Source organism: Polyergus mexicanus, unplaced genomic scaffold, assembly GCF_030449975.1.
Source record: "Polyergus mexicanus isolate NDT 795.1 unplaced genomic scaffold, iyPolMexi1.0 SCAF_34, whole genome shotgun sequence".
Classification (NCBI taxonomy): domain Eukaryota; kingdom Metazoa; phylum Arthropoda; class Insecta; order Hymenoptera; family Formicidae; genus Polyergus; species Polyergus mexicanus.
The window spans coordinates 32,501-40,000 of record NW_027223354.1 but is presented as its reverse complement, the minus strand read 5'-3'; the positions used below and the strand labels follow the sequence as shown (position 1 = coordinate 40,000).

The 7,500-nt window shown below is 56.9% G+C and overlaps 1 non-coding gene and 1 pseudogene across 1 annotated transcript; both read right to left on the bottom strand.

Moving 5' to 3' along the window:
- Positions 1-5,627, bottom strand: part of LOC138943725 (large subunit ribosomal RNA) — an 8,478-nt pseudogene extending 2,851 nt beyond the window's left edge.
- A 932-nt stretch (positions 5,628-6,559) lies between these two features.
- LOC138943713 (5.8S ribosomal RNA) lies at positions 6,560-6,714 on the bottom strand. The gene has a single exon (XR_011448539.1). It is a non-coding gene; the product is annotated as a 5.8S ribosomal RNA (ribosomal RNA).
- Positions 6,715-7,500: the final 786 nt, after the last annotated feature.

Here is a 7,500-nt window from a genome sequence, read left to right as displayed (position 1 = left end):
CGCGTAAGGTTTTCTTGGAGTCCCACCTTCGTGGAGGACAGGAGTATAATGTCGTCGGCGTAACCCAAGGCGCTAACGACTCGACCCCCGATTCTGAAGCCAACATCCTCCGAGAGAACCCCCAGTGCTCTATCTACGACCAGATTGAACAGCAGGGGCGATAGAGGATCACCCTGTCTCACGCCACGTCCCAGCTGCGTCATCGACACTTCCTGGCCGACGGTGGGCTGTAACACCGTCCTAGCATTGTTGTAAATTGCTCTAATGTACTCTCGGAAAGGTGGCGGTAAACCCACCTCCTCGAGAGCACTATGAATGGCCGTGTGCGAAACCGTGTCGAATGCTTTCGACAGGTCCACACACGCCACATGGACAGTTCTACAGCGCCTCCGGGCGTGATCCAACACGGCCGACAGGACTGTGACATTCTCACAGACCCCATCAACCGGTCGGAAACCCCTTTGGCGCTGATCGAAAATGTCCAGAGCCGCTAGTCTTTTGGCCAAGATCTTGTGGAAGTGTCTCAGCACAACGGATCCTATACTAAGGGGTCGATAATCAGACGGCGCAGGCCGTTCCGGCATCTTCCCCTTTTCTAGGAAAACCGTTCTGGTATTGGCGATCGACGAGGGCGCCTCACCCGCAAGAAGCAACAGGTTGAACAACAAAGCGCGAATAACATTTGGAACTGCGTTCCATGCTCTCGGCTCTATTCCGTCCAACCCCGGTGCAGTGCCAGTCTTTACAGAAACCCTCGCCACTTCGGCAGGTATAACAGGGTCCCAGAGCAAGGTCCTATCGACCGTAGGAGCATTTTCCATGGTCGCGCCCTCGCCGAGACCTTCGAGATGAATCCCTCTGGCTCTCGGCGGAAGGCTCCGGCTGGCACCGCCCGTCTGTCTCGACTCTCCGAGTGTGCGGCGCAGCTCCGTCATGTCTCCATCCGCCACACTAGTCGTCTCCATAAGGGGACGCCAGTAGTCGCGGAATTCAACAGCGGACGGACGCACGCGCTCCGCATCACCATCGAGTATCTTCGAGAGACAGTATTTGAGGTTCTTTTTGTAGAGAGTCTGCACTATGGCATAATCCCTACACCTCTTTTGCTTCCTATTCTCTCTCCTCAAGTTGTTCGCTTTGGGAGGATTTCGCTGTCGTGCTTCTGCGCGTCTAGGAGGGGCAGCCGTCGGCTTAGGAAAAATCTTGCCCAGCCATCTCTCAATGGCATGAACGTCGATTCTCCCAGCCAGAAAGTCTTCTGCGATGTTCGCCAGAGACTCAGCCTCATAGCTCCGAAGGCGCCCCACAAGCTCACGGAGCTCCTCCACTACGCCTCGGAGCCTCCCAGAGGTCTCAGTGACCAACTGGGGTGCAGGCTGCGGCTCATCATAGGCCGTCTCAATGGACGGGCGGGCGACTCCTATCATCGTCGCACCGCCCGTGTTGCCAGCATCGTCAACATCATCGGTGTTCGATGTGACCTCTTGGCAAAACGCTTGGACCAACTCGCGGTAAGCCTCTTGTCGACGCTTACCCTTGATGGCTTCCAAGGTTCTATTGGGGAACTTCTCATGGAGATATTGGTTTAAAAAGAGAATCCCCGCTGAGGTGGCTGTAGCCTCAGCTCTTGCCATGAGACGCACCTCCTCCTCCGACCATCTGGCCCTAACGCGTTCCACAACGACCGCGTTGTTGGCTTCCACGGGGTGCGCAATACGAGTGCGCACACCGAGGCCTTGCCTGTTCCTGAAGTCCCTGCCGCAGAGATCGCATGCAACGGGCGGTTCACTTGCCTGCTGTTCGGCAGTGGCATTGTCGCGATCCTGCGAGGGAGGAACCTGACGCTCGTCTGATGGCGCTTCGCCACAAGTCGCATCATCATTCACGCGTCGAACATGCAGTGCTCGGGCCATCCGAGAACCCGAGCGTGTAACCATTCTTTCATTTTCCATTACATATTTGCTGCATGTTGGGGGAGCAAACGGATTGACAACCGAGAGTCCCCCGAAGCCGTTCCTTTCTTGTCCCCACAACTCACCATGGAATCGGCACATGGGCCCTTGTGGGGTCCTTTGGGGAGCACTTCGCTGTGACATCACTTAGCCGTCGCCTACAGCCACTCGCTATTCAAAATAGGCGACGTTACCAGGAGTACCACGAGGAGGTAGATGCACAACTTGAACGTGAGAGGCTGATGGTCCTAACAAGAGGACTAATATCGCAAAGCGCTTCGCATCACGTCCCTACTATAGCCCTCATTCACCACACCCACTGCTCTCGGAGCTGATGTTAACTCCGGCTTTTGTCAGAGTCTTTACAAGCCACTTTGTCCTGTGATGGAGTACAGGATCTCCTTGCGTGCATGTTTCGCAAGGTAGGCCGCATTATTGCTAGCGGCGTGTTGCTTTACGCGGCGTGTTGCTTTCACGGCGTGTTGCTTTGCGGCGTGTTGCTTTATGATATTATGTATAAAGCATTCATAAAAAATTAAAACTCTTGACAAAAAAGGGGACGAAGCAAGGCGGACCATTGATCCGCCTGCTCCGTCCCCTCAAAAGCAGTGAAAGTTGTAGTTAAGAGAGCTATAGCCAACCATGACTCTCAGACCCCAGGATCAACCCAGAACATCACCCGTGTAGGCCGGACCTTAATCCAGCACCGACACAAGATCAGTAATGAGCGTCACCCGGACGTCCTTAAGAGAGTCATAGTTACTCCCGCCGTTTACCCGCGCTTGCTTGAATTTCTTCACGTTGACATTCAGAGCACTGGGCAGAAATCACATTGCGTCAACACCCGCGAGGGCCATCGCAATGCTTTGTTTTAATTAGACAGTCGGATTCCCCTAGTCCGTGCCAGTTCTGAGCTGAGCGTTGAATGGCGGCCGAAGAGGACGACCACGACGGCTCGCGCCGCCACGGAAGCCTCGCAGCAAGGAAGATCCGCGGGAGGCCAAGGCACGGGACCGAGCTCGGATCCCGGGACCGGCGCGAGAACGCCGACCGTTCACCTCGCCCAGGCCCGGCACGTCAGCCAGACCCGCTTCCCGACCAAGCCCGACACGCCCCGCTCCTCAGAGCCAATCCTTATTCCGAAGTTACGGATCCAATTTGCCGACTTCCCTTACCTACATTATTCTATCGACTAGAGGCTCTTTACCTTGGAGACCTGCTGCGGATATGGGTACGAACCGGCGCGACACCTCCACGTGGCCCTCTCCTGGATTTTCAAGGTCCGAGGGGAAGATCCGGACACCGCCGCAACTGCGGTGCTCTTCGCGTTCCAAACCCTATCTCCCTGCTAGAGGTTTCCAGGGAACTCGAACGCTTATACAGAAAAGAAAACTCTTCCCGGATCTCCCGACGGCGTCTCCAGGTCATTTTGGGTTACCCCGACGAACACTCTTACGAGGGCCCGAATTGTATGCGGTTCCGCTGCCGGGTTCCGGAATAGGAACCGGATTCCCTTTCGCCCGACGGGCGTGTGTCTTTATATACATCATCATCATCATCATCAAAACGTCGCTCGCCAGCGGCAACGGAACGCGCGCGTAAAGCGACGTTCGTGCGCGACTCGCTCGGTTCTGCTGTTTTGTTGCTGTGTTTCTTCGACACTCGAGTATATTGTACGCCGTCATTGACATAGGATTTCTCCTAGGGCTTAGGATCGACTGACTCGTGTGCAACGGCTGTTCACACGAAACCCTTCTCCACGTCAGTCCTCCAGGGCCTCGCTGGAGTATTTGCTACTACCACCAAGATCTGCACCGACGGCGGCTCCAGGCAGGCTCGCGCCCAGACCCTTCTGCGCTCACCGTCGCGACCCTCCTACTCGTCAGGGCTTCGTGACGACGCGAGAGACCTTGCGACACCGTACCAACAAGACACGACGCGCCCGGCGCTCCCGTTGCCGCCCCACTTGCCGCTGACGGCAGAGTATAGGCTCGACGCTTCAGCGCCATCCATTTTCAGGGCTAGTTGCTTCGGCAGGTGAGTTGTTACACACTCCTTAGCGGATTCCGACTTCCATGGCCACCGTCCTGCTGTCTTAAGCAACCAACGCCTTTCATGGTGTCCCATGAGCGTCGAGTTGGGCGCCTTAACTCTGCGTTTGGTTCATCCCACAGCGCCAGTTCTGCTTACCAAAAATGGCCCACTTGGCACTCTGATCCGAGATGCTCGTGGCTTCATAATTCAAGAAAGCCAGAGATCTCACCCATTTAAAGTTTGAGAATAGGTTGAGGTCGTTTCGGCCCCAAGGCCTCTAATCATTCGCTTTACAAGATGAGACTCGTTCGCGTTCCGTGGGGAACGGTCGAGTGCCAGCTATCCTGAGGGAAACTTCGGAGGGAACCAGCTACTAGATGGTTCGATTAGTCTTTCGCCCCTATACCCAGTTCCGACGATCGATTTGCACGTCAGAATCGCTACGGACCTCCATCAGGGTTTCCCCTGACTTCGTCCTGACCAGGCATAGTTCACCATCTTTCGGGTCCCAACGTGTACGCTCTGGGTGCGCCTCTTCTCGCGATGAGAACGAGACGCCCAGGGAGTGCGAGGCCGCATCGCGACGCGGCCCATCCTCCCTCGATCGACGGCCAGGGTCGATCTTCACTTTCATTACGCCTTTAGGTCTCGCGACAAGTCCCAATGACTCGCGTACATGTTAGACTCCTTGGTCCGTGTTTCAAGACGGGTCCTAAGAGTACCCAAAGCAGTAGCGTCGCCGACCGGTATAGATCCCCCTCGATTCCCACAAGGGAATAAGAGGGACGTTCGACAGGCCTGTCGAAGGTGAACCGTACTTCAACCAACAGCGGGCCAGGACCGGGGACGGCGCAAAGTCCGTAACCTCCGAGTACCGTGGCGCGCGCTTGCGACGGCCTCGACGCACCGTAAATAGTGCGGCCTGATACCTTGCGCGTACCGCCGAGCAGCCGGCCGGGCGACCGGGGGTTTGTCGCGTGCCGTTTTACCGGCGACGCGACAGTCACCGCACCCGGACCGTAGACCGACACCCAGCGGGTCGCGACGTTCTACTTGGGGAGAAGTGCACGACGACGAGCGCCGGACATCGACGCACGGTAGCGTGCCCGCGCGAGAGCCGCGAGGACTCCGCGGGACATCGCCCACCGACGCGAAGCCAGCGCCGCTGACGATGAATCTCCCCGTTCGATCTTTTGGGTTTCTTAGGTTTACCCCTGAACGGTTTCACGTACTCTTGAACTCTCTCTTCAAAGTTCTTTTCAACTTTCCCTCACGGTACTTGTTCGCTATCGGTCTCGTGGTCGTATTTAGCCTTAGATGGAGTTTACCACCCACTTAGAGCTGCACTCTCAAGCAACCCGACTCTAAGGAGAGATCCTCCCGAGACGCGCACCGGTCGCTACGGGCCTGGCACCCTCTACGGGTAAGTGGCCCCATTCAAGATGGACTTGGACGCGACGCGACACCTCGGGATAAGCGGATCCTCCCAAACACCACATTTCCCTGCGGCGGAACCGCGGGATTCGGTGCTGGGCTCTTTCCTGTTCGCTCGCCGCTACTAAGGAAATCCTAGTTAGTTTCTTTTCCTCCGCTTAATAATATGCTTAAATTCAGCGGGTAATCTCGCCTGCTCTGAGGTCGTCAAAGAGTTTAGTTTTCGATAACCGTGGCCGCGCCGCCTCCTCCGCCGGCTCTTTTCTCACTTAGAGAGCGAGCGTCGGGAGAGCGGCAGCGCCGGCACAGCGGCTTCGCATTGTACTCGGAGGAGTGGCGAGGAGACGTGTTGTTTGTGACAACGATTCTTCCACGCGCGGCTCGCAGCCGCTAATAGGAGGAAATGTAAGCCGATCGAATCTCGTTCGAGTTGTCTGCTTGCAAACAACGAATAAGATCGGCGCGGATCGCGTCATCTTCGATCGCCGGGGACGCGAGATACATTGCGAGCGAGTGTGCGCGTACACGTACATCTCTATCACCCACATCCTTCAAATTTTCTCTCCGCATATCGTGTGTTATGCACGGATATGGGATACGACGGGGCCAATCGGATTCGACGAGTACACGACGACGCGTGCCGGTCCCCTATATTCGTTTTCGAGAATTTCGTGGACTCGGACAAGCGGTCGGCTCGCGATTCACCCGCGTTAAGGAGGGCTCTCTCGCTCTTTTCTCTCCGCGTACCGCCGGGCGACGACGCGCCGCGGTTCTCTCCTACCGTTTGCGCGGAAGGTGGCGCGCACCAAGACTCGCGCGTAAGAGGCGCGAGCGCGCGCTGGCGCACCGGGAGACCGCGAGAGGGATAACGCAACGTGTGTGCGCGTGTCTTCTACTCCCTCTCTCCTTCGACAGTTTCCGGGCGCGCGCGCGCAGGCTCCCTATCTTTACTTACTGCGTGTGTGCGTACGCTGCTCTCACTCTTCCTTTTCCTCGGTGTTATTTCAGACGACGCCAAGGGGCCGCCTCTCGGGACGGCTCGTCTCGGGCGAACGTCCAACTATCGCTCGTACACCGTTTGCGCGAACGGGCACGGTGGCCCGGCGCGCAAAGGCGCAAGCAGTTTCGAGGTACTAAAACGACCCTCAGCCAGGCGTGGTCCGGGAATTGTATCCGTGGACCGCAATGTGCGTTCGAAATGTCGATGTTCATGTGTCCTGCAGTTCACAAGTTGACGCGCAATTAGCTGCGTTCTTCATCGACCCACGAGCCAAGTGATCCACCGTTCAGGGTAATCGTTTTGCAATTCTTGCGTTCAACGAACGCTTCGTTCATCCATCTTAGTCTCCTCTCCGAAGAGAGAGAGATAAAATCGTTGGCCCTTCGATCAGCCTGGCCGCGCGCGTCCGAGCACGCGCGCGGACCGCCGCCACCGCTGGGGAGGCTACGGCACAAAAGTTGTTTCGCGATCGGAGCGTCTCTTCCCCGTATATATAATATAATAATATATAACATTTGGAAGAGCCGGGGCGGAATGTTCTTTGAAGAAACCGTCGGACTTGATCGGGTGTGATCCGTCCTCTCGCCCGTTCGTCCGATAGCCGCGCGCTCGCGTACAAACACGCTGACCGCTGCCCCGGTGCGGGGAGGGGCGCGTTCACGAGCGTTGCGGACGCACGGACGGGCGTAGGTTACCACCGGTACGCGCTTAACGCCGGATCGTAACTCTGCGCTTGGCAAGAGCGCGATCGGGAAAGCGTCTTCTGCTCCGAATCGCATTCATGTAATTTCGCAATTTGCGCAACGAGCCTCAACGGGTCGCGCGCGACGCGACGCGACGCGACGCGACGCCGGTTGCGGCTACGAAGCTTAAGGAGAGAGTCTCGGATAATCCTCTCCTCCTCCATCCCGCTCGCACGACGCCGACCGCACCGAAAAAGGCCGACGGCGCTCTGCTGCTGGCTTCCCTTTCTCTCTCGGGTCGTCGCAGAGGCGCGCGGCGTTCGACGCGCGTCGTCGTATTAGTACATGCGGGATATAATCCGTCAATTCCATTTTACTTTCGTATCTGTTTTCTTTG